Source organism: Equus quagga, chromosome 9, assembly GCF_021613505.1.
Source record: "Equus quagga isolate Etosha38 chromosome 9, UCLA_HA_Equagga_1.0, whole genome shotgun sequence".
NCBI lineage: Eukaryota > Metazoa > Chordata > Mammalia > Perissodactyla > Equidae > Equus > Equus quagga.
Genome location: NC_060275.1, coordinates 74641340 through 74665786, shown reverse-complemented (window position 1 = coordinate 74665786; position 24447 = coordinate 74641340). Strand labels below are relative to the sequence as shown.

At 42.4% G+C, this 24447-nt stretch overlaps 1 long non-coding RNA gene across 1 annotated transcript; it reads right to left on the bottom strand.

Moving 5' to 3' along the window:
* Nucleotides 1–291: 291 nt before the first annotated feature.
* Nucleotides 292–21813, bottom strand: LOC124245063 (uncharacterized). The gene is made up of 3 exons (XR_006890174.1): nucleotides 21740–21813; nucleotides 2547–2682; nucleotides 292–1282 (listed from the first exon to the last, which is right to left on the bottom strand). It is a non-coding gene; the product is annotated as an uncharacterized LOC124245063 (long non-coding RNA).
* Between the last annotated feature and the right edge of the window lie 2634 nt (nucleotides 21814–24447).

Genomic DNA, 24447 nt, shown 5'->3' with positions numbered 1-24447 from the left:
GAACTATTCCATACTTTAGTATATTTGCAAATTATAAATAATAGATAATAGTAATAGATATAAAAAACAGATTCTCCAACCTCTTACCCCTTTTGTCCTTTTTGAACCCAAGTCTCTGTGCGTAGGATATATGCAGGTATATTTTTAAAGCGTCAATAGCTAGCAACATCTACTAGCTCTTCATTAATGTAATTTTAGTCACTTGCATTACTTAAAAGTAATAAATCTGTATTTCTCATAAAGTACTTAATATTTTTAATATTTTATTAATTTGGACAAGCTTTACCCCACCCTCACCCCTATGCAGTTAATATGAATTGTGAAGTATTTATGTATTACACATTTATTCTTCCATAGGATGATTATAATCTACTTAAAAGATAATGCTACCATCTTGATTCTTCAATCACATTAAGTGAGAAGTTAATGGAAATACACTGAGGTGATTGACTCCAGGAAAGGATACTTTCTAAATGCATTAGTAGGATGATTTCATAGTGTATTATTTTAAATATAAATATTTTCCTTTAACAGGGAGAGCAATAGCAATTATCCTTTTAATCTTAATATATTTGTATTAGTCTCATTGCTGCTGTAACCGTTACCACAACGGTTTGGCTTAAAGCCATACAAATTTATTGTCTTCCAGTGCTAGAGGTCAGAAGTCTGAAACAGATCTCACAGAACTAAAATCAAGATGTTGGTCACGCTGCTTTCCTTCTAAAAGCTCTCCTTTCACAGCTTCTAGAGCCTGCCCTCATTTTTTGCCTCATGGCCTCATCACCCTGACCTCTGCTTCTGTTGTCACATCTCCTTCTCTTACTCTGCCTCTCCTGCCTTCCTCTTATAAAGACCCTTGGAGGTTACATTGGGCCCACCAGGGTGACCCACTCATCTCAATATCCTCAACTTAGTCACAGCTGCAAAGTCCCTTTTGCCTTGGAAGGCATCATTCACAGGTTCCAGGATTAGAACACGGAGATCTTTGGGGGGTCATTATTCTGTCTACTAGAATACTCTTATCATTTTGCCCCTCTGAATTCAACCAATGTAGTAGACAGCTATCGCTGCAATCGTGTTGTGTAACAAACGACCCAAAACTCAAAGGCTCATGCAGTGTACTTTTCTCATGTAAGGGTCGCAGATCAGCTGGAGTGGCTCTGCTTCTGCGGAGAATTAGGTGGCGTGGCTCCAGGGTTCAGGGTGGGTTTGTGTCTGCTCCATATGTTTCAATCTGAGGTCCAGGCAGAAGAGGCCATGAACATCTGGGGCATGTTCTTCTCTGCACAAGCACAAGAATGCAAGAAGACAAGTCAAACCTCACACGCACCTTTAAAGCCTTTACTTGCATTACATCCACTCAAATTTCATTGACCAAAGCAAATCACGCGGCCAAATGCAAAGTTACTGAAGTAAGGATGTTAACTGCACCCCAAGGAGGAGTGGGAAGAGAGTGAATATTTGCTGAACAGGAATTCAATTTCCCATTTGTTGGGTGGGATACTAGCCAGCTTGAAACTTCTCAGTGATTATATACCTTCCAAATATTTTGAGCTTTTACAGGTTGATGAAATAAGCACATGACCTCTCATTGTGACTCCTTTAAAAGCAACCTCACTTATCCAGGATATAAGTGAAAACAAGGAAGCGGGCAAGAAAGGCTAGCAAGCACCAAAATAGATAAACTAAGGTGTGTAGACAACTCTCATAAAAGAACTCTCTAGACCCTCATCTATAAACTATTTACTCTTACTTGACACATAGTTCTGACAATGTTGAATGCCTCATATCTAGGTCCACAATAAAATAACACCAAAAGACAAAGAAAAGAAAACCCACAACTAACAGATATCAACAAGGAAAGCATAAAATACGGAGACCAAATCTTAAAAAAAAAAAAAGCACAAAAGAATGGAAAATGGCCTCACATAGCTCAATAAATCTTAAGGTTCTCATTTCATCAGAGTTTAAGAAAAATTGGGCTAGACAGTGGGATCCATGAGGGCAGGGGTCTTGCTCATCTTGTTCACCATCATTCTCCATCTCGCCACCATCTCGCCACAGACACCTGCTAAGCATGCCTGCATTCCTGACTCACAGAAACTGTGAGATAACAAATGTCCGTTATTTTAAGCCTTGAAGTTTTGGAGTAATTTGTTATGCAGTAATAACTAATAATACTAATAATGTCCAAAGACAGGAGAAATGTTAGTGAGTTAAGCGGCCACTAACGTATGTCTACTAAAAATCTGTAATACATTTTCAAAAATATTTCTACCCCAAATGATTAAAATAAACAAGTTTTTATACCAAAAAGCTAATCCTCTAACCATGGATCCTACACATCAGCTAGAATGAATCTGACCACAGATTCCTTTAAGACAATGAGGGCGCACAGGTTCTTTTCAGGTAGCTTTGTTTTCTATATAAGGAAAAGTAGGATGTCAGAAGACTATAACTGGAGGCGAAAAAGATGTTTCCAGATCCTCAGCCTGGAATGGCCACCTCAATTCTGGTTGATGCCACCATCGCCAAAGGACACTTACCATGCCACTTGGGTCGCTTGGCCTATGAACTAAAGGTTTGGTTGTCCCTGGGTGTCATGGCTCCATCCAAGATCCCCGAGTGCAGGCTGATCTGACACGAGACACTCTTGTCGCGACGCAACAGCTAACACTTCAACTACAAAAGAAAAATCACTAAAAGATTTGCAAGAAAGATTATTTCAAAGTTTGGGAAGAGGGAAATCATTTAATCTCTCAATGAGCTTAAATGGTAGGTCTTTTTGAAATCAGCATATAACATCATGATGATGATTAATCTTTTTTTCTAAAAATGCCTTTTTGGCACAAACTGAGCGACCACTTCACGAACAATTGGGCACCCAAATAATTGGAAATATTTCACAAGAGCAAATGGAGCAAAAGAGATCATGGAAAGCCGGAAATATATGGATGCAATTTTGAGCCTAAATGAACACGCAGTGCCATATACAAAGTAATCAGTGAGATGTGAAAACAGATGTAGATCCCTCTGATTTGAATCAACAGAGTGTGAAGGACTCTTATTATCAAAGGGAAACCTTGATGGCACCAGGCCCTTGTCCAGATCCAGACATCCATGGTCCCAGCTTCGGAGATGCAAAAGCCCACCGCCGAGCTGCCTCCAGTCAGGAGGCTTGAGAGCAGCTCTCAGAGTGGTACTCTTTGGCTAACTGTGACTCAGAAGCTTTCCTCCCTATCTTTCTTCTCCTGAAAAATTTTCCTCCCAATTAGCAGTTTTAAAATCACCTTGTCAATACAGGACCTCTGACTTAGAGAAGAGAAGTGGCCTATATTTTCACACTAAGTCCAGGGAAACTGATACTCTGTAGCATAAGGAGCAGCCACATAGCTGTTCCTTCCAGAAAACTAACCGAGGCCAAGAAAAAGCAGTGTTCTTCCTACTCCAAAGAAAGAATCAAGGATCATTTTTTCAGAGCCCCAAGGAGCCCTGAAAACCTCCAGAGATTTCCAAACTTTGTTCATCTGAGTTCAGGGATATTGAGAGAGGCTACAGCTAAAGAAAAGGATGGGCTAATGATGAGATCAAGAAAAGCATTTTCAGGGCTGGCCCGGTGGCGCAGTGGTTGAGTTTGCATGTTCAGCTTTAGCAGTGGCCCAGGGTTCACCAGTTCGGATCCTGGGCACAGACCTGTGCATCACTCATCAAGCTATGCTGGTGCAGCATCCCACATGCAAAATAGAGGGAGTATGGCACAGATGTTAGCTCAGCAACAATCTTCCTCAAGCAAAAAGAGGAAGATTGGCAATAGATGTTAGCTCAGGGTCAGTCTTCCTCAGCAAAAAAAAAAGAAAAGCACATGAAAAGATGTTTAACATCACTAATCACCAGGGAAATGCAAATCAAAACTACGCTTAGATATCACCTTACACCTGTTAGAATGACTGTAACCACCAAGACAAAAAATAACAAGTGTTGGAGAGGATGTGGACAAAAAGGAACCCTCATACACCGCTGGTGGGAATGCAAACTGGCGCAGCCACTGTGGAAAACAGTATGGAGATTTCTCAAAAATTTAAAGATAGAAATATCATATGACCCAGATCTCCCACTACTGGGTATCTATCCAAAGAACTTGAAATCAACAATTCAAAGAGACTTATGCACCCCTATGTTCACTGCAGCATTATTCACGATAGCCAAGATGTGGAAGCAACCTAAGTGCCCATCAACTGATGATGGGATAAAGAAGTTGTGGTATATATATTCAATTTGGAACACTACTCAGCCATCAAAAAAGGAGAAAATCATCCCATTTGCAGCAACATGGATGGACCCTGAGGGTATTATGTTAAGTGAAACAAACCAGATAAAGACAAATACCATATAATGTCACTTATATGTGGAAGATAAACAAACACACAGACAAAGAGAACAGTTCAGTGGTGAGCAGGGGGAAGGGGACTGGGGGTGGGCACAAAGGGTGAAGGGGAGCACTTATATGGTGATGGACAGATAATAACGTACAACTGAAATTTCACAGTGTCTAAACTATTATGACTGCAATAAAAAAAAAGAAAAGAAAAGCATTTTCAAACAAAGATTTGCTTGAGGCTTCCTTCAAAGTCAGTTTCAAAGTCACCCTTAAAATTAACAGAAGAAATTTGAGGCAAAGCTCTACTGTAGCAGAATTATATCTTGAAATCTTCATCTGCGTGTAGGTTCTAGTCCCCTCCACTTTCTTGACAATACTCCAGGCTGTTTCTTTTCCTTCTTCTAGCCAGAATGGAAGGAAAAACAAAACTCAAAGAAGTTTCTAGCCTGAGAATGGGACTAAAAGAAGCCTATACATAAAAATCCCTTCCATTTATAGGCTAGATGGAGGAAGGGTTGGAGGGAAGAGCAGTAAGCAAAGGATAAATTTAAAGTGAAAAGGAAGGAGGACTCCCAGAATTCCTCAAAGTGGGAAAGACAAAATGGGCGTTCTGCATGTCTTGAGGACCGGAGAGAGGAGTGGAAGGGTGTCAAAGCGAGCTGACCCAGTGATTGAAGACAATCCTGCGAGAATCCTGGGAATCCTTCGGATTTGGAGGTGGGAGACCCAGACACCAGAAGTATGGTCGAGGATGAGGAGGGAAAACTTGCCACTGACGAAGGTGGCAACAGAACAGAAGAGAATCATTTGGAAAGTTTCCTCTGAGCTAAAGTAGAGGTGGACTCGTCGTTCCTGCTCCTGTTAAGCCCAAAATAAGAGAACGGATGGGAGATTCTGGTACCATAGAAATGACTGAATGAGCCTAGGGGGAGAAAGGGACATTTAGAAAAGATACCCCATCAAAGAGCACCATTTTTTCACACAGTGTAATGTGATCCAAACATACATTTAGGTAACTGACTAACTGAAGATAACACAGTTCTTTTTACCTCACAGTTCAAAGAGAGCGTGGAGATAAAGGATTTTGCCCTGAGAGTGTTTTTCACTTCTTATATCTATAACGAAGAAGCCCTGTGCTGATTTCCAAAGTGCTTAATGATATTCACATCATTCTACCTGGTGAAGAAACTTCCAACTAGACAACGCGATTTTTAACAGAACCTGCTATTGACTGGGGGAGGCGGGGAGATACACAGACGCGCAACCAAAGAGCTTCAAATCTGTGATGAGCAATACTGTGGGAGCAGTAAAATGGATCAAAACCATTACACAGTCCGACTATAACAGTAGACACCATATTCACCAAGAATGCCTCGCCCCAAAGGGGCTGCCTCTTGATCATCTCACTGTTTTCAACAAAGTGGTGAAATTGGGTCAGATGCTTTCAGCCAGCCCCATCACAGGAGTGACTCGACCAGCGCTCAGTGAGAAGATATAATCAGTGAGATTTCACCAACAGTTTCATGAAAATGCCCTGAACCTCCTCTCTGGTAGTGTCAACGCAGCTTATAAAACTCTGAAGAGTCTGCAGGTGTTTATGAGTCTGGGCTCTTGAAATATTAAGAGAAGAAAAATTGCCTGGACACCAACACTGATGTGCTGTGCGAGGTCTCCATCACTCATCTGAGTTCTCCCCAGTGGAGAGACTCATTGGAGAAGAATCTCACTCATTTACCACTGAGTCACGTAGAAAAACATTTTTATGTTGGCCCACAGTTTATGATTTAAAGTGTTACGGTTTCTGTTAAAACATATTATAAAAAAAAAATTCACATGAATTTCTAACATTTAAAATGTAAGGAATTTTCCTATTTTCTGAGGGCATGAGTTTAGAATATGGCCCCAGACTCCCAGAAATATCAATTCAGTGTCCACACAATTAGGGATACTTAATGGGAAAGGTTAAGAAGCAGCGGCCTGGAGTCTGTGTACGGAGAAGCCTCGCACGTATAAATCGCTCAGCTTTCATGACTCATCTCGCCGGAAAGTCACCTGTCACCCAAGAAAAGCCCTTGCAATAGGCTTAGCTATTGAGATATCATCACACAGTGTTGGATAAAAGGCAATAATATGGACAGCATGCATGTCCAGGCAACATATCTCAACTTTTCTCAAACAATCAATGGACTCTGTTACAAAAGAGACACAGTCTGGAATCCACACAATCTAACTTCGCTAAAAATAAAATATTCATTGGTTGACAGAATACTTCAGCTGAACGTGTTTTAAAAGATGGCAGTGTTAGCTGCATCGCCAGATCTCTTAATCAGTAGACTTTCTTCATCTGTGTTATTTCTCTTGATGTGATATGTTTTCTCGGCCAAGATAACCCAACCACGAACACGGTGAAAAGGTTTCTGCCAGCCCAGCCTCAACTTCCCCTCCAGCCTCACAGTGGGTTCTTCTACTCCTCTGCAATCTTATATCTCAGCTATCATCCCTCTCTAGGCTTCCCTCACTAGTATTTACCTTCCTGCATCAGTTATTTATGTTGTAATCAACCCTATAGCTCAGGTGAAATTTAAAAAAAATAAAGCACGGAAAATTATTTTGAAATGAAATGAAAACTTCAGTAATTTGATTTGCAGGAAACGAAGAACGAAGTGTCACAACTAGCATGCTTTTAAATGTCGTAATTAATTACGCATGCGTCTATGTTTGGATGCTCAATTTCTGACTAATTATGCAGAAAATGTAATTGCGTACTGAAGTGTTCAATCGTGCCTGCTCTCACTTTCATTGACGGCAACAGGTTTCTGTTGTTGTTGTTAATGGTACGTACCACCTGTTGAAATTGTTGCAATGTTGTCAAGACACAAATAATCAAGTGATCTCTCCTAGAATGTAGTTGTTCCTGTTGAGAAAATTGTAGAAAGATCTAAAATTGTTTCCTAATTTATCACGCTATTTTTCAAAAAATTGTGTGACTTTTGCATTCTTTTGTCTTCTCCTGAAATAACTTGTTAACAATCATGTTAGGCACATCATGCAGCTTCGTTCCTCCTATGGATTCGTGATAGAGACTTTTTATTTTCTTGAAAGAGTCATGAAGCTCAAAGGAATCATGAATGACCATCACGTTTATGTCATTCTAGACAGGCTTCTTTTTAATGACACTGAAGGGAATTTATAACCTTTTCTCCATTTTAAGATGCCTAATAAAGTGAATATCAAGGAAGCAAAGGAAATAAAACCAAATTTAAAACTTCCGCTGAATAAGTCATGGGAGTAATTGCGTTTGTGAGTATTTTCTCACTAAAGGAAAGAAAAGAGAGCAAGCAAACAAAAAATTCCAAAAGTTCTTATAATACTTAGCAGGATAACAACTACTTTATTGTGTTTTTCCGAAACTCCTGAGGAAGATTTATTACATACAGTTGACTTTTTCTGTAGAAGCCAGATAAATTCCAAGGCCCTTTGTGGCCCGGTCTCAGAGGTACCGCCTATAAGAGATACTGTCTAGCCACCAAAAGTGAAAGCAGTTCCAGTCCTTTCTCATGCCTCTGAAGCGCCTGTGAGGGATATTAGCAGAGCACACCTACATAAGTTAGCACCTTCCAGCCTCACGGAACACTGCTTCCCAGGTCCCTGCGGTCAGGCAGGCCACGGGGCCAGGGCCAGGTCATGGGCTTCAAGCAAAAGTCTCTTCCTGGCTAAAACGTGGAAGAATGGTTGTGAGGCCTCCATAGCCTCTCCTCCCCTGCCATTCTTATGACAACAGACTCATACGATCAAAGCAGCTGGGGCCACCAAGTCACCACATGGAGGACTCCTGCCCAGCTGAGTCCCCAGGACCTGCACCAGACTTCAAGTAAGAAATGAACTTTTGCTGTGTTAAGCCAAAGAAATTTAGTTGTTTGCAACTTTGCAATGACAGCAGCACCTCGCCTGTCTTGACACGTAAGCGTTAAAGGGAGGCCATTCGTCCACCCTCTGCAGCACTTCCTGTGCACTCCTCTCTCCACCTACCGTGGTCTAGAGCTTCTCACTCTCTCAACTTCCCCGCCATGCCCATCAATCAGCATCCTGGGTTGTTTTTCCTTGCTTTGTCCTCCCTTCTCTCTAATCCTATCTGTCTCAATAGAATCTCCTGGTTCTGCAAAAGCCCAAAAGCTGGATTGACAAAAGTCAAACTCTATGCAGAATAAATTGAGGCTCCAAGGGAAAAAAGAAATTCCCTCTGGGATGGACAAAGTGAGGTGCAAAGACTGGAAACACTCACTTGAAAACTGTTACCCCTATCATCTGCTTTTGGTCCCAAAACAAGTGTGTTAGGATTCACCCTTTAGTAACTTATTCTTACCTGCCTAGCCTGTTGCAGTTGCTAAAGTTACCGAACCAGGTTCATTTTTGCCTGCAGCCCTGAAAGCCAAACACTGAGACGACGAGATTGCAGCAGAGAGAGGGTTTACTCACAAAGCAGCCAAGTGAGAAAGCGAGAGCATGAGCCTCAAATTCACTTCCCCGAAAACAGGGACTCAGATATTTATGGGATAGGGGGCAATGTGGTCTGAAATGTGGAGAGAGGTGATTGGAGGTGAGGAGAGGTGAGGTAATTGACGATCTACGCAAGCGTAGTCAGACTCCATGCCTCCTCATAGGACCCATGTTCACAAAATGGCGGCATTAGCATGATCTGAGGGTGGAGTTTTTAGCCTTTTGACGTCAAAAGGTCTCCTATTGGACGTCTGCGGGCCTGGTTGATGAGTTGGTGGTCTCAACCAGCCTGAAGTGGACAAGGGGTTCTAATTCCTGAAAAACAGCTCACACACCCATTACCATGGTGACCCAGGCTCCAGGGAGATTATCTATAGGAGCCTAGTGGGAGTCAGAGAGCATATTGCCTAAGCAGCACAGTTAACAATGGGTGGGTTAAACAGCTAAAAGCTATAATCAGTAATTGCAAAAAGGAAAAAAAACTTTAGTACCTAGATACTTAATCATCAATGGCTGTTTGCTGGTTTCACTAACATACGTTTTATTTTAAGCACTAGTGCTGTCACTCTTTGACCCCCTTTATTCAGAGCCATCAGAGGCAAACACCACAGCCAATGCCTATGTGAATAGTTCCCTCTGGAGTTGTGCAGTGTATAGCCTGCATGACCATAAGAGCACCACCTCCATAGCATCAGTAATGTGATATTGAACAAGTCAGAAAAGAAACATAATTCACACCATTACAGTTTACACAAAAGACCATGCAAACTTTTAAGGAGGATTTTTGTTCTTTTTTTTTTTTTCTTTTTTAAGGAAGATTAGCCCTGAGCTAACTACTGCCAGTCCTCCTCTTTTTGCTGAGGAAGCCTGGCTCTGAGCTAACATCCATCTGCCCATCTTCCTCTACTTTACATGTGGGACACCTGACACAACATGGCATGTCAAGCGGTGCCATGTCCGAGCCTGGGATCTGAATCGGTGAATCCCGGGCCACCAAGAAGCAGAACGTGCGAACTTAACTGCTGCGCCACTGGGCCGGCCCCTTGTTCAATTTTTTAATGACACTATTAATAAAATCTACAACTAACACCTACTATTGCAAACACTGTCCTAGTAGCTGGAGCAGTTACAAAAAGATATAAGATATGATCTTAACCCTCAGAAAGGTTGCCTCTACATAGGGAGATAGGGCACATTCATGAGGAGATCAATATCAGTGAAGGATAATATTTAACAGGCAAAACAAATGGAATTCATAATAACGTGTTATGATCAAGGTATGCTGAAGTGATCAAGGAAGACAGTGGAAAAGATGAGTGCTCAGCTGGACCCCAAGAGATGTGTTCAAATCAGAAAAGAAGAAAAGAGACGTGTCTTTAAATTTCAAAGTCTGAGCTGCAGTGTTTGCTGACAGGACTATAAAAGGAGACTATTTGTCATTGTGTGGGACTAAACTACTTCCAAGGCCACCCAGAGCAAACTGGAAGGGATGTCATGCTCATATTTCACAGGAGTGCTTGGTAGCCACAATTTCACACCAGCCAGCTCCCCTCAGATGGAGCCTTCCTTCATCTCCCTAATCAAAACCCCTAATCAACACTCACCTGAGTGAAGGCATAAAAAGTGCATTATGCAGATATGGTCCCTGCCCTCTAGGGGATTACTTTCTAAAACTGGCAAACTTAGCTCCGACCAGCCTAGAGACATAATTAGCAGGGCTAAGGATGAGCAATGTATTTTCTGCAAGGCTCACTGCCATCAGACATAACAGTTTGTAGTCATCACTGATCTGAGCTGAATTCAAATTAGTGACCCAAAGGCTGCACTGTCTGGGTGTTATTTTCAATCTCCTTGGCTCTCCAATCTCCAGAAGTTTCATTTTTCATTCTTACTGTGCAGTCATCATCAACTACCAAAGGGATGCAATCCAGACACGCTAAAAATAGCATTCTTGCCTTCTGAAAGCCAGACTCAGATTTATGACAGTTTTAAAATTTGGTTCTTCATCTTAAAAGTTCAACATTCCACAAGAACTGGGCGAAGTAAGACTTACCTGGCCTATAGAGCATGAAAGCCCGTGACTTGACGCAGTGGGCAATCAGGCCTCTGTGCAATCCATTTACATTAGGGAGAGAGAGCATTTTCTTTTGCTTGACAGGTTGACATGCCTTCATGTGTTTTCCACTTAATCAACAGAATCATTAAGGCACTGAGAGTTTTGATGGTCTCAATAAAAAACATCTATTTCTGTAAAACCTATCACGATAAATAATTTAACAAACATACCTCCTCAAAAGACTATAAAAAGAGAGGAAGAATTATTCTTTCATACTTAAATCACAGACTGCCTTTGAGTTGAACCAAAGCAAGTCCAGATTCAAAATGAGGGCAGGATGATGTTCAACAGTAAATGATAAAGTTGAAGTGAAAAGCAGGTTACAGAAAAATGCGATCTAATTTCTGTTTTAAATATATATTGTATATATATTTACTTACATATATTTAGATATATTATAATTGATATATTTGAGTTTATACTTACATCATAAAGGTCTGGGAGAATTATATCAATATAAACTGTTGACATTATTAATCCAAGGGGCGACTTGTGGTAGGCGGAACTTTCACATTCTCTGTATTCGAATTTTTTACGCTAATCTCATTCTATCAGGAAAAATTAAGGTATTTTCATTTTTAAAATACACACACATATATGAATATACACTCACTGTATATGCATATATAAATTTATACCAGTGCAAATCAAGTTGGATATTACATCTCTTTCTGGCTGCCTGGATATCAAGGCTCAGTTGTCAGGAATGAGGTGGCATTAGATTGGGAACCTAACGTCCGTCTGGAGGGGAGAAGCTGTGACGGAGACCGGGGCGAAGAGAGAACCGATAGGTTATAGTGTGTGTCCCCAGAAGGGGAGCCTAATGTCCACATTCCAATGTTCCAGGAAGAACTGATACCCACAGAATCTGAGTTGTGGATTGGAACCTAGCAAGCAGGCGTCTCCGGTCAACAGTGTACACTGGCTTCCAGGTGCACAGCAGCATCTTACTTTGAGAACAAGCAGAAGATGTGTTCATCTGATTGAAGCAGGACCTCAGCCAATCAGGGAGAGAGGGCAGGCAAGGCTCAGCAAGGCCAGCCCTGGACAAAAAGCTGAACTCAGGGCAGGAGCTGAACTCCACCAGGAGCCAGGCCTAGGACAGGTGGTGGGCTGCGGCTAGGTGGGCACCCCCAACCCCCAGATCCACAGGGTCACTCCAGATTCCACACTTTTGTGCTGGTGAAGGAAAGGTGCCTCGTTTAGCCCAAGCTGGGCCTCCTGGTTTAGGGATTGGGCCACAGACTGAAAGGTTTTATTACCTAGATTAGGGCAGCACTGGGCTGGCAAGAATGACACCAGTAGTTTCGATTTGGTCTTTCTCACCAAAATTAAGAGAATTTTTCCTCTAACTCTCACCAGTTAAATACAAACAGGATGAAGTTTAGTCCTAAGAGTAGGTCTGAAAATTTACAGAACCTCCTATTGCCGAGGCCAGGACTGCCTGCTCAGTAACTGTGAGCCTTTGAGGTCCTGAGTTAACTTCAAAGAAGACAAAGAGAAGTCCATTTCACGGAATCTTAGAAGATTTTATCGATGGCATGATGCCCATGTGGAAATCAGGGAACTGGCATATGGCCTTTCCAGTCACCTTCTCAGTAACATTCAGAATAAGGATTCTATCTGGAAGAGGAAAAAATCCTTCCTCCTCTGGTGGCTGTGATCTTTCCCTTTCATTCACACCTGTTTGCCCAGGAAAGCTGACCCCTTCCTAGCTTCTCCTTAAAAGTTCTCAGCGTCTTGAGATATTAAACTGAATGTGTTGGCATTTTAGTGCCTGCCCTTTCCAGAATCAAGAGATCAAATTAATATAGATCCCATACATAAACTAAGGAAAAAGTAAAGATGGAATATTCTAAGACTGTAAGCACTTCAGGGAAGCATCATGTGCTGTGTTTCCTGGGTAGGGAAATGCTGGGCGAGCACAGCAGTCCTGTGGGATCACTTATTCCTGGGGCCCCTCTCCAGACCACTGCTGTCATAGGGAGGGGTTCAAGATAGCCCCAAATTCCAACTGAAACAATCCTCAACACTGTCTTGTCTTACAGTCCAAAGACTCTTAAAACCAAAATATTAAATTGGCTTTGGTGATGCCATGATTTTCAAACTGTGTCTCTTTGGGAAATGGATATTCCACCGGTAAAAATAGAAAAATGATGTTTTTTCCCCTTTGCAATTCTCAGGGGAAAAAATCCTAAGAAAATGGACAAAATTTTCTCAGTTTTAAGATTTTTCTCTCATAAATGTTTTTTAGATTTTTGCTACCTGCTATCAGTGGAGGCTAGAGTCATGGCAGACCAGTCCAGGAAAGTTGGAGCCACAGAGGAGGCATGCTTCCTGCCACAGACCTCACTGGAAATGGGGAGGGTATGAGTGGGAGATGGGGGGAGTGAGAGGGCTGGGCTGGGGGAACAGGAAGGAGAAATACCCCGCCTTCTCCTTCTCTCTCTGCCCGCAATCTCCCGCTCTGGCCTTCCATTGGCCAAACCCAACAGGAACCACTTGTCACAAGAACCTGCAAGGATTCACCTCCTGAGCAACAAAAGTGAGCAGCGAAGAGCAATAAATGAGTCTGAAGGCCATGAGAGCACAAGGACCAGCACATATGGCATCTGATTTAGCAAGAATTCACAGATTAGTTATGACACGTTTAAAATATCACCCTTTCTCGGTCATGCCCGCAATACTCCTATGACATCTAGGTATTCTTGCACCTGGATATGTTTGAGCGTGACTGTTGGATTTACTTAGGAGCCCAAGTCATAGAGTGGTATACAACGGTGTTTTCAAACTGTGTTCTGTAGACCCAGAGTTTCCATGGAGCTCTTCTACAGCTAGAGTGCAGGCAGCATGGACTGAATACATCAGCTCCCACCTCCGTCTCTGCTGAAGCCAGAGCAGCATTGCTTTTTATCTGTTTTACACTCTGGGTCTATGTAAGATTTTGCTTGAACAAAATGCCTCTCAGCTTAAACAGATAGAAATTCACTGGCATATGAAATTGCTGCTAAGAATTCTCTCAATGATCACACTTCCTTTTTTTTCCTTTAGTTTGTTATGATATTGAGTTATTACTTCCCTATGTTTTATATTCTACCACATTTATAGACTAAACATAAATACAGGCCACTCCAGCTTAGCATGTGTATATATACATAGTTAGGAGCCAAATGTTTGGAATTTCAAATGCTTTTTCCTGAAATAATATCATCCAGGTAGTTACAACCACAAATCAGCCCACACAATCCCACTTAGCCATAATGTACCTGAATCTGTGCTAACAATAAATAAATTAGAACCTGGGCAGCATTTATAATAAAGTCCCAAAGGAAAAATGGATTCTAGTTTCCCATCTGAAATGCAGACTACCCACCTCATCTCCCACAGTGGGATCTGAAGCTTTTCTTCCTCACACCCTCTGCATTTTTCAGAGAAGCAAAGATTTTTTGAAACTATCAAATGCTGACAAAGATGAAGCAAAATACTCATGCTCATAGATTACTTGGGGGACTAAGTAGAAACAAATATAACTGTTTGTCTGGGTCTTTAGAGAAGCAGATGCCGAGACTGGATTAAACATACAAGAATTTTCTTAGGGGAAATGTTAGTGTGAGAGAAAATGGAGAGAGAGCAAGGAAGGCTGAGAGCTGTCGGACCACAACGCAGTCTGACCTCAAGTGAAGGGAAGGAAGGTTGGTGTCGGCATCCTAGACTCTGTGTGTGTGTGTGTGTGTGTGTCTGTGTCTGTGACTGTGTCTGTGTGTATCCTAATACAGCCTATTGATTTTGTTTCTCTGGAGAATCCTAACTAATACAAGACCCATCAATGAAATCACAGACATAGAAGGGGGTAGGAGAAAGGGATTAAAGAGTTTGATAAAAAGACTTTGAAGAGAGAAGTTATCTTACTGTGAGTCTCAGCTAATTGAGAAAGGCCTCAAGGGTACCTCTCAGAGAGCTTTAAAATGTGTTCTCTGCATTGGGTGACACTGAGGATGGGTGCCTGAGTCTGATAAAGCTAATGTGAACTATGGACTGGAGTCTGACACCTGGTTCCCTTCCCCCCGGGGAAATTTAGAGGCCAGAAGGGCTGACTGACCAACTGCTTCCCTGGAGGTCCCAGGAAAGGCTTTCAGGCATGGGATGAGGCTGATCGCCCAGAGTTTGTCTGGGCTCAGAATGAGTGATGGTTCCCCACAGACTGCAAGTAGCCAGATGAAAAAGAGCCTGCATAGGGTTTTTGTCCAATAGAGTCAACTGGAGTTGTTAAGAGACCTCAGGAAGAGGCCAGAGACTTACCACCTAATGCCCCAAATTAAGGAAAAGAGTCACAGGAAATCACCCGAAAGACAGATGCTTCTTCCTAAGTACAGAGAACTGGAAGAGAAACACCCAGGAGGGCCACCTCTGCAGAGCTCACAAAGGAGAGAAAGGGATCTGCAGGCCTAATCATCTGCCAGGCCACACAGTCCAGGAGCCCTCCAGTCAAGTAAGAACTTTGCTATGCCAGTGTGCTCTCCTCTCTTCCTGAGCTTCCTCTTCTAGGAGAAAGGAGTGGGGCCCGATACTGGAAGGTGATGGGGAACTGAAGGACCACGCCCACTCAGGACTTTCAGGAAGAAACAGGTCTATGAGGGGAAACCATCAGTAGGATTGGAGTTTGGATCACTAGCCAGGGCATTCCAATTGTAAAGCACATCTCTAGTTGTGACTTAAAGTAACTCCAGGATTTCTATTACTTGAGAGTGAGCAGAAAAATCATGGGTTTGGTAGTTTCCACCCATGACTGGGGGAAGATTATTCCCCACAGAACAAAGTTTAAAGAAGCAGTAGGAGGGGGGAAAAATAAGTTGTGTTATGATCACAATCCACACATCGTGCTTGTGCAGCACGCCAACTACATTTGCTCGGCCAGCTGGCATGACTTGTAACAACCGTGCTCAGATCTCATCCTGTTTGAATGACAGTGATTGAGATGATTGCTTTCCCTTTTGAAAAATCCCCAAAGAGGAAAATGCCACCCATGTGATTTGGAAAGAAGAACTTTAGTCAAATACTAAGAAGAGGACCTGGTCCAGTAGCAGAGGTAGGAGCCTTTAGGATTCACAGTTTTTTATATCGCCTCTCTCTTAGCTAACTTAAATGCTCACAAAGTCACACTAAGGTAATAAATGATACACAATTCTTTTACACAGAAAATAAGATTCACCAAGTTTCAAAAGGAAACCAGACATCTTTTATCCTTTCCTGAGTCTTTCATTACAGATGTTGTGACAATGGGAACCAACGAGGAATGGAACCCCCAAAGAAGAGGGACAGAAGCTGAAGACGATGCTCAGGATATGGGACCCAAGGTAACAGGTGAGGTAGGTTATTGGACAGGGTAAGACAAAAGCAGAGAGGAAGTTGAAGAAAGATGGCAGCTCTCAGCAACAACACATCAGTGAAGGGGAAAAGGAAGGAGGAGTAAGAAAAATTTCAAGGAGGACTGGTGATGAAGCAAAGCGTGGAGGCCACCTGTCACCCAGCTAAGAGCAGCTGCAGCTGGATGCGGACTCGCGCAGAGGAGGGAGATCCATGGGCTGCACAAGTCTTGAGGTTGCTGCCATCCCTGACTTTGATCCCCTGTACTCAAGAAAGAGTGACACGGCGACGCTCTGTAACCTCAATCCCTCCGTGAAACTGACAGCAAGATAAGCTTCATTACAGTAACAAAAAGACAAATTTTTTACCTAGTCAAGTTATTACAGCACATTCTGATCAGGATAGCTTTAAATTATACATGTACACTTCCTGCCAGAGGTATTATTTAATAAGGCCTAAAGTAAAATTGAAAGCAAAAGCAGAGTGAATTTTTTGAAGTATTTATCTTATGCTCCTGACTGAAGAGAGAGATTTAGTTGTTGTTTCTCAGGTAACTAAACTTTGCTGTCGGGCTTCGTTTTTTATGTATTTAATTTGCCTTTAAACCTGGATTCTGTGCAAAGTTCCGTAACTGCTTTAAAATATGGGCTTTATTAGGGACGTGCAAGCTAAGAATGCAGTAATATTTTCTCCTTATTAACTCGTCACACGGTACCAAGGGGGAGATGGGAACTTGGAGCCCTCAGAGACCCACAGTGGGGGGAGATGAGACCAAGCTCCTGGGTCTTTTCATGGCCCTGAAAATAACTGAGGTTCTGCAAAGAAAAACATGATTCCTTTATCCTCGAAATCCTTTGGTTTTGGAGTTGAATAGTGTAATATTTTACTTAAAAATAAATGGTCATGCTTTGTATAAGGATTTTCAGGGGTGTGTTTTTGCTTTCTTTCTCTCTGGTTGGTTGTTTGTTTGAGACAGAGGATTGCTTTTAAATTGCATTTCAAAAGATACTTTAAATGGGGTTGATAAATGAATGCTACATGTCTCCCCTTTAAACACGGTGTCCACTTTTAGGATGGTGTTATGGTCAATTCTTCAGGCTGACTCAAATTCCGGAAAGTCAACCCAAGCCACCATCCACATGATTTATTACTGAATATTTACTGAGGATATGAACTTACAATCCAGGTGAGCAAACAGCTCTGCAGTGCAATGCAGAGTGTGGAAAAACCGTATGAGCGAGGCAAAACACTTCAGGCCAGAGGAGTCTCAGAAGTTTGATTTAGTGAAAGAATGCGGGCAACTTCAAACCTGATTTTTGCCTTTAAGTATGACTTAGGCAACTCTCTGAACATAATTTCCTCATCAGTAAAATATTGCAAATCATACATCCAACATAAAATGAAATGAGAGTAGGGAAATACCTAGCACGTGGTGGGTGCTCTCTAAATGCCGGCCTCCTCCCCTTCCCACAGGAGATGTGAGGTCATGGGGACCACGTGCTGGAACACACGATTAGCTCTTGATACTTCACAGAGAGGAACTGACTGGGTTATCTTCGTGTCCCTCAGCCTGGAGCTCCTCTGCAGTCATGGTCACTGCTCTGAGGGTGTAGCAGCTGATCACGCCTCCCCACTGAACTCTGCTGATGGAGTGCGGGCCATTCCATTGGGAAGAGCCAGTGGGGACCACTCCTCTCAAAAGGTGCCTGTTGCAAAGTGAGTGCTATGTGTCTGTGGACTCCTAAGAACAATTTACAGATTGTCCAGATGGCTGAAAAACATGTGACAAAAATGTAAAACTTCACTATTAAAAAATACAAGTTAAAGGAAGATGCTTCTCTTCATTTTTCAAAGTAACAAAAGTTTTGAAACGATCAAATGCTGACAGAGATGAAGCAAAATACTCACTCTCATAGATTATTTGGAAAAGTAAGTAGAAACAAATACAACTGTGTTTGTCAGGGTCTTTAGAGAAGCAGATGCCAAGACTGGATTACACATACAAGAATTTTACTAGGGGAAATGTCGGTGTGAGACAATGGAGAGAGAGCAAGGAAGATTGAGAGCCATCAGACCACGATGCCATCTGACCACAGGAGAAGAGAGGGAAGGCTGACGTCAGCATCCTGGACTGCCTGGCAGCTTAAGGAAGAGTCAGGAAAGCAATGGGGGAGTCTTCCAGCCAATGGCAGCCATCAGAAGAGTCCTGTGTCTCCCGGGAATAGGCCTGCTTGAGTGTCCCTGCCTCACCAGATCATTGGCCAGGAGCAGCCCACAGGCCTGGGATAGGCCATTGGTCAACTACACTCTCTGCGTTCAGAGGACTGTGAGGCATGTTCTCATAGCTGCTGCAGTCACTTTTTGGTAAACAAACTTGGCAATGTTTATTAAAAGGCTTAAAAATAATTCTACTTTGTTTCAATCTGGTAAGTCTACCTCTTGAAATCTATCCTAAGGAAATATCCTAAAATGGGACGAATAACTTGAGTTACAAAGGTGTTCATTAAAAGTACTTATAATAGCAGCAAATTAGAAGCAACGCCACTGAGCAATAAATCAATAGCAGTGCACGTATTCATCAAATCTTGTTCCATTTTGCCAGATACTAAACATCCCAATTTCCTTTTGCAGCTAGAAATTACCATGGGACCCAGTTATGGCTAAACAGATGTAATAGGGGAAGTCCAGCAGGGCCTTCTAAGAAGGCTTTACTTTCCTGATAAAAGAGAGAGATGCAGCTGGTGCCATTCTTCCCCCTTTTTCCTAATGTAGATGTAAGGGGTGGAGCTGCAGCAGCAATCTCAAGATCATGAGGCAACAAGCAAGCAGATGAACAGTGATCACATTGAAGATGGCAGAGGAGAAGGTAGGTCAGTTCCTGAGATTAAAAGAGCAGGATTAAATTAGGGGTCTCGGAAATATAAAAGGCCTGGTAGTGTTATTTAGGCAGTAAAATAGAGAACCAATGAAAAATAAATGGTAAGAATCCCAAGGCGCAGTGAGAGCCCAGGTGAGCCCAGCATTAATTTAGAGAAGAGCCACACTCTCAAACATATTTAGTAACAGTGTAAATTGGGATAACTTTTTTGGAGAGCAGTATAGCAATATCTATCAGCATTCAAAATGCACAGATCCTCTAAATTAGCAGTTCCACTACTGGGAAATCATCCTACAGAAAAACACAGGTGCAAAAAGATATATGCACGAGGTTATTTACTGCCGCATTGTCTGAAATAGCAGGAAAATTAGGAGCAACCTAAATGTGAAATTGGAACAATAAAGTACATACATTCACACAATGAAATACTATGCAGCTGTTCAAGAAAGAATGAAGTAGTATACACATAATGACGTGGAAAGATGCCCAGGAGATATTCTTAAGAGAAAAATAGAGCAATACTTATAATATAATCCCACTTTTGAAAAAAAAATAAAACGTGAGTTTAAAACGGTACATATGTATATTAGTATATGCACAGAAAAGTCTGAAAGAGAATAGGCAAACATACACAATGGACCTAGTTAGTATGTTTTCATGCCTCTTCTTACCACTATTGTTGAAGCAGCGCTATTAACGGAAAGCAAATCATAGGAACAACTCAAGGAGGAGGGTCAGCAGGGGTGACCAGCGGAAGGGAATCTGCGGATTTAAAGCAGCTGCAAACCATGAACCTTCCAGACGAGTTCTGGTCGGGGAAGCAAGTGAATGCCAAAGAAGCATAATAAAGAGAAGAGGGAGGACTCAAGAGACTCAGAGTTGTTATCAAGGTAAAGAAAAGCTTCAGGACATGTCATCTGAACCTGTGGAAGATTAGGAAGGTATCTATGAATGATGAGGGGGTGGGGACACTGCGTTGGGGGGAAGAGAAACAGCTCTGAGTTTGAGTCCCTGAAGCTGGAACAGACCTGAACAAGATTTGCCGTCAAAGTCGTCCCTCAGATGTGGGCCGCACACTGTGCTTTCAAACCCAAGGAGAGGTACCCGTGTGCTCCACCAGGCTCCATTCCATTTCCATCAGCTTCTCTACCTGAGTTTCACTCCTTCTTTGCAAAACTCTGTGTTCTTGAAATTTCTTTCCCTGGCCTCTGCCCCTAAACAAACATAAAGTTTCACTTGAGGGTTTCTAGGGGACTTTATTGCTAAAAATTCAGAGAATAGCAAAATAACAATGCTACTGATCTTTATCGTTAAGTCAATAGAATGCGCCTGTGTCAGCTTTAAGGCGGTGGTGGTGCACGTATTATCATCTCTCTCTTACACCGCGATTACAAACTCGGCCGCTAAATGCCGACCCATCCGTCTTTTTATTGCTGGTCAGATTTCTACATTCCCTTTCATATCGTCTTTTCTCTAGCTTTAGCTCCTTTGATTTGAGCTTTAACACGAACACTATTGAGGAGTGTTAGCTTCTAGATAGAGGCATTGCATTTCACAGCAAGTTTCACATCTGTCCCTCCCACCTTGGTGTCTTGGTGTCTTCTTGATTCACTCCAAACCATTTCCTGAGCCAGCCCAGTGGCCTAGTGGTTAAAGTTTGGTGTGCTCCACTTCAGCAGCCCAGTTCCATTCCTGGGCGTGGAACCACCCCACTCATCTCTCAGCAGCCATGCTGTGGCGGAGGTTCACAAAGAAGAACTAGAATGACTTACAACTAGAATATACAACTATATTCTGGGGCTTTGGGGAGGAAAAAAAAAAAGAGGAAGATTGGGAACAGATGTTAACTCAGGGTGAATCAAAAAAAAGGGACCATTTAACAGAAGGACAAAAAAAACCACATTTCCTAATAAAGGTTGTTGAAGTTGAGAAAAGTATGGTGGGTCACCAATGAGACTGTAGAGGTTTTTGAGAACAAAATCGAGGAGCTGGGTACAAAAGTGATTCTGGAAGTCAACCAAAAGCAGTGAGGAGCTTAAGCAGATGCTGCCACCATGGAACTGTGGTGAAGGGACAGGAACAGTGGTCTCGACGTGGCAGAGAAACAACCCCTCCTCCACCACTGGTGCAGTATGAAAGGAATGACTTCAGATGATGAGATTTTGAGGGAGGTGACATCAAAAAGCGAGAAACAAGTGTATCCATCAAAGTTTTTGGTAGTAATACACATTGACCAACTCTTGACTGATGTATTTAGAAAAGACATTTAGTAAGAGATTGTTGGTGGCTCACATAATCTCCAGCAGGGCCAGAGAACTTGACTTGGAAGCCACACTACCAGAAACAGGTTCTCAATCCCACTGCTCAGCAGTGGTCCTGGGAAGACACCAGCACCTCAGCACTGGACACTTTACTTGGCTCACACTGCCAACACCAAACATGCTGCCCACCACCACTGGAACAGCCCTGGACACCACCAGGGACAACTGCCAAGGGCACCACCCACCTGTGGAACAAACGCTGCTGCCTGTGGAAACTGGATCCACTGTTGCCACACTGGCTGCACCAGGACCGGCTCTGTGGTCTCCACTTCTGTGCATAAGGCAGAAAGAATTTTTTAAAGCGTATTATTAAAGGACTTTTTCTGATTAAAAAAACAAATGTTCATTATGAATAAAAGTGCTGAAAATACAGAAAAGTACAAAGAAGCAAATGAAAATAATCCTATAACCTCATATTACTGCTGTTAGCGTTTTCACTATTTTTCTACATCTTTTTCTATGAATATAAAGATCATACTCTACATGATATTTTTATTGTGCTTTTTCACAAATATCTCAAATTATGATTTTTATGACTATTAAAATTCCATTCTTTGGCTACACCAGCATCTTTTGGCAGATCACAGGTTTTCTTCCTCAAATTCCTAAAAGTGAAATAAATGGGTCAAGAGTATGAATATTGACATTTATTGTCTTGTTGCTACAAAAATATTATGCATTTCCTATCATGAGTTGTTGAATATTTCATTTCTCTGAACCTTCACCAAAATTAGGAATAATCAGTTTTTTAAATCTTTACAGGTAAAAAGTTATGCCATTTTTATTTCGTATTTATTTGATCAAAGTAAAGTTTTACATCTTTTCCCATAGACATATATAAATTACCCATTCATATCTTTTCCCTTTTTTCTTTGAAAATATACTTCTTTTCATGAATTCGTAAGGTTTCTTTATATAATAAGGATATAAATCCTTTGTCAAGTACATTTAAAATACTTTTTTAAGTTTTCATTTATCTTGCAAGTTCTTTCTCACATGTAGAGGTTTGAAATGTTTACATAATCAAATCAATGTTTTTATTTATGTTTTCTACCTTTGGATGTGCATCATCTTTTTAAGTAAAATTGTAAGTTTGAATCACGGGGATAAAGGAAACAAATCGTCTTGTCGCTCAACCTTCTCCAGGTCAATGAATGACCCATTCTCCCAATTGCTCGGGACAAGAGCCCTGGAGTCCAAAATGATATCTTTCTGTTTCACCTCACACCTACAGCCATCAGATCTACCTTTGGAACCTACGTCCAGAACGTGCCCACCTCTCCTCAGCCCAGACACTGGCACATGGGTCCCAAGCACAGTTATTTCTTACTGGGTTATTGCCCAGCAGCCTTCTAGCTTATTTCTCTGCTTCCTCCCTGTGCTCATAGTCTATTCCGAACACAGCAACCAGAACAATCCTCTTAAAATGAACATCCAATTACACCACTCCTCTGCTCGCACTCTCCAGTGGGTCCCCACCCCATTTCAGTGTAAAAGCCAAAGTCATCCCAATGAACTGCAAGACCCTATACCCGACACCAGATAGGGAGAGAGGGATAAGGGGATTTTTTGAAGCATTGTTAAAGGACTCCCTCCCTGCCTGCTGGGATCTCATGTCCCATCACCCTCCTCCTCCATCACTCTGCTCTAGCCATACTGGCTTCCAAGCTATTTCTCAAACCCGCTAAATGCATTCCTGCCCCAGGACATTCACATAACCTGTTTGCCTTCCTAGGAATGTTCCTGCCCTAAATATCCAAATGCTTCACTCCCTCACTCCACTCAGGATCTCTGCTCAAACATCGTTTTATCAAAGGCCTTCCCTGATTACCATTTCACACAGCTCCTCACTATCACTGCCATCAATCTAGGCCCCGTGCCCTGCTTTATATTTCAGCACAGCATTTGTTACCATCAGACCCATGCATCCGTCAGGTGTTTGTCTGTCTGTCCCTCCTGAAATGAAAGCTCCTTAAGAACAGGGGATTTGTTTTGTTTCCTGCTGTATCCTCAGCACCTTGAATGGGGCTTGTCTTAGGTCTGGGTCTCTGAAGCAGACCCCGAGGCAAGGGCAAGCATGTCACTGACTTATTATGGAAGTGGCACAGGAGACAGGGAAGCAGGGCAGGTCCCAGCCTCAGCTTAATCCAAGGGGAGCTCTAGACTGCACCGTTCCAGCTCAGAGGTAAAGTCGCCCAGGGGCAAGGAAGCTGAGCTTTCTACTCCCTCACCAGTCCCTGGCCACTGCAGGGGTGTAAACTCCCAGGCCCTCAGCTCCAGTAGCTCAAGAGAAATCCTCTGAAAGAAACAAATATCCACCACTAGCAGCCAGGTAATGAAAACTGGTAAAGAGATCCAAGAGCGTCTGGGCAGGGGATCAACAGCAAGCACTATCATATTGAAAGAATGTGTGATGCATGAATGAGTGAATGGACGGATGAATGGGTGAGTGAATGAATATAAAAGGAAGATTTTGAAATGTTTGGAATTTTGATAGTGGAAAATGTTGGACGAATGAAAGGTGGGTGTGAGAAGTATCTATTCAATAGCAGGTGCCAGCTGGCACCTTCCTGATCAGGGGGACTACACGGGGCTAAGCTTCCCTCAGCATCTTTGCTGCAAAAGGAAGTTGGGAATGACTGATGCTGGACCACTGTAGATTTCTGCTGGGACTCTGCTGGGGACAGAATAGGATGGGACCAGCAGAGCATTGCCGTGAGCAGCTCTGCTCAAATTTTCAGCCACATACATTGTCAACGAGAGATCTATTTTGATGGGTGGCTTTCAACCGAGAGGACATTTCAGCCACATGGGGAAGAGCTTTTTCTAACTACAACCCCTTCCTCCAATTTGAGCATGCCTCCTTAAGAAAGCATGCCAGAATATTTGAGAA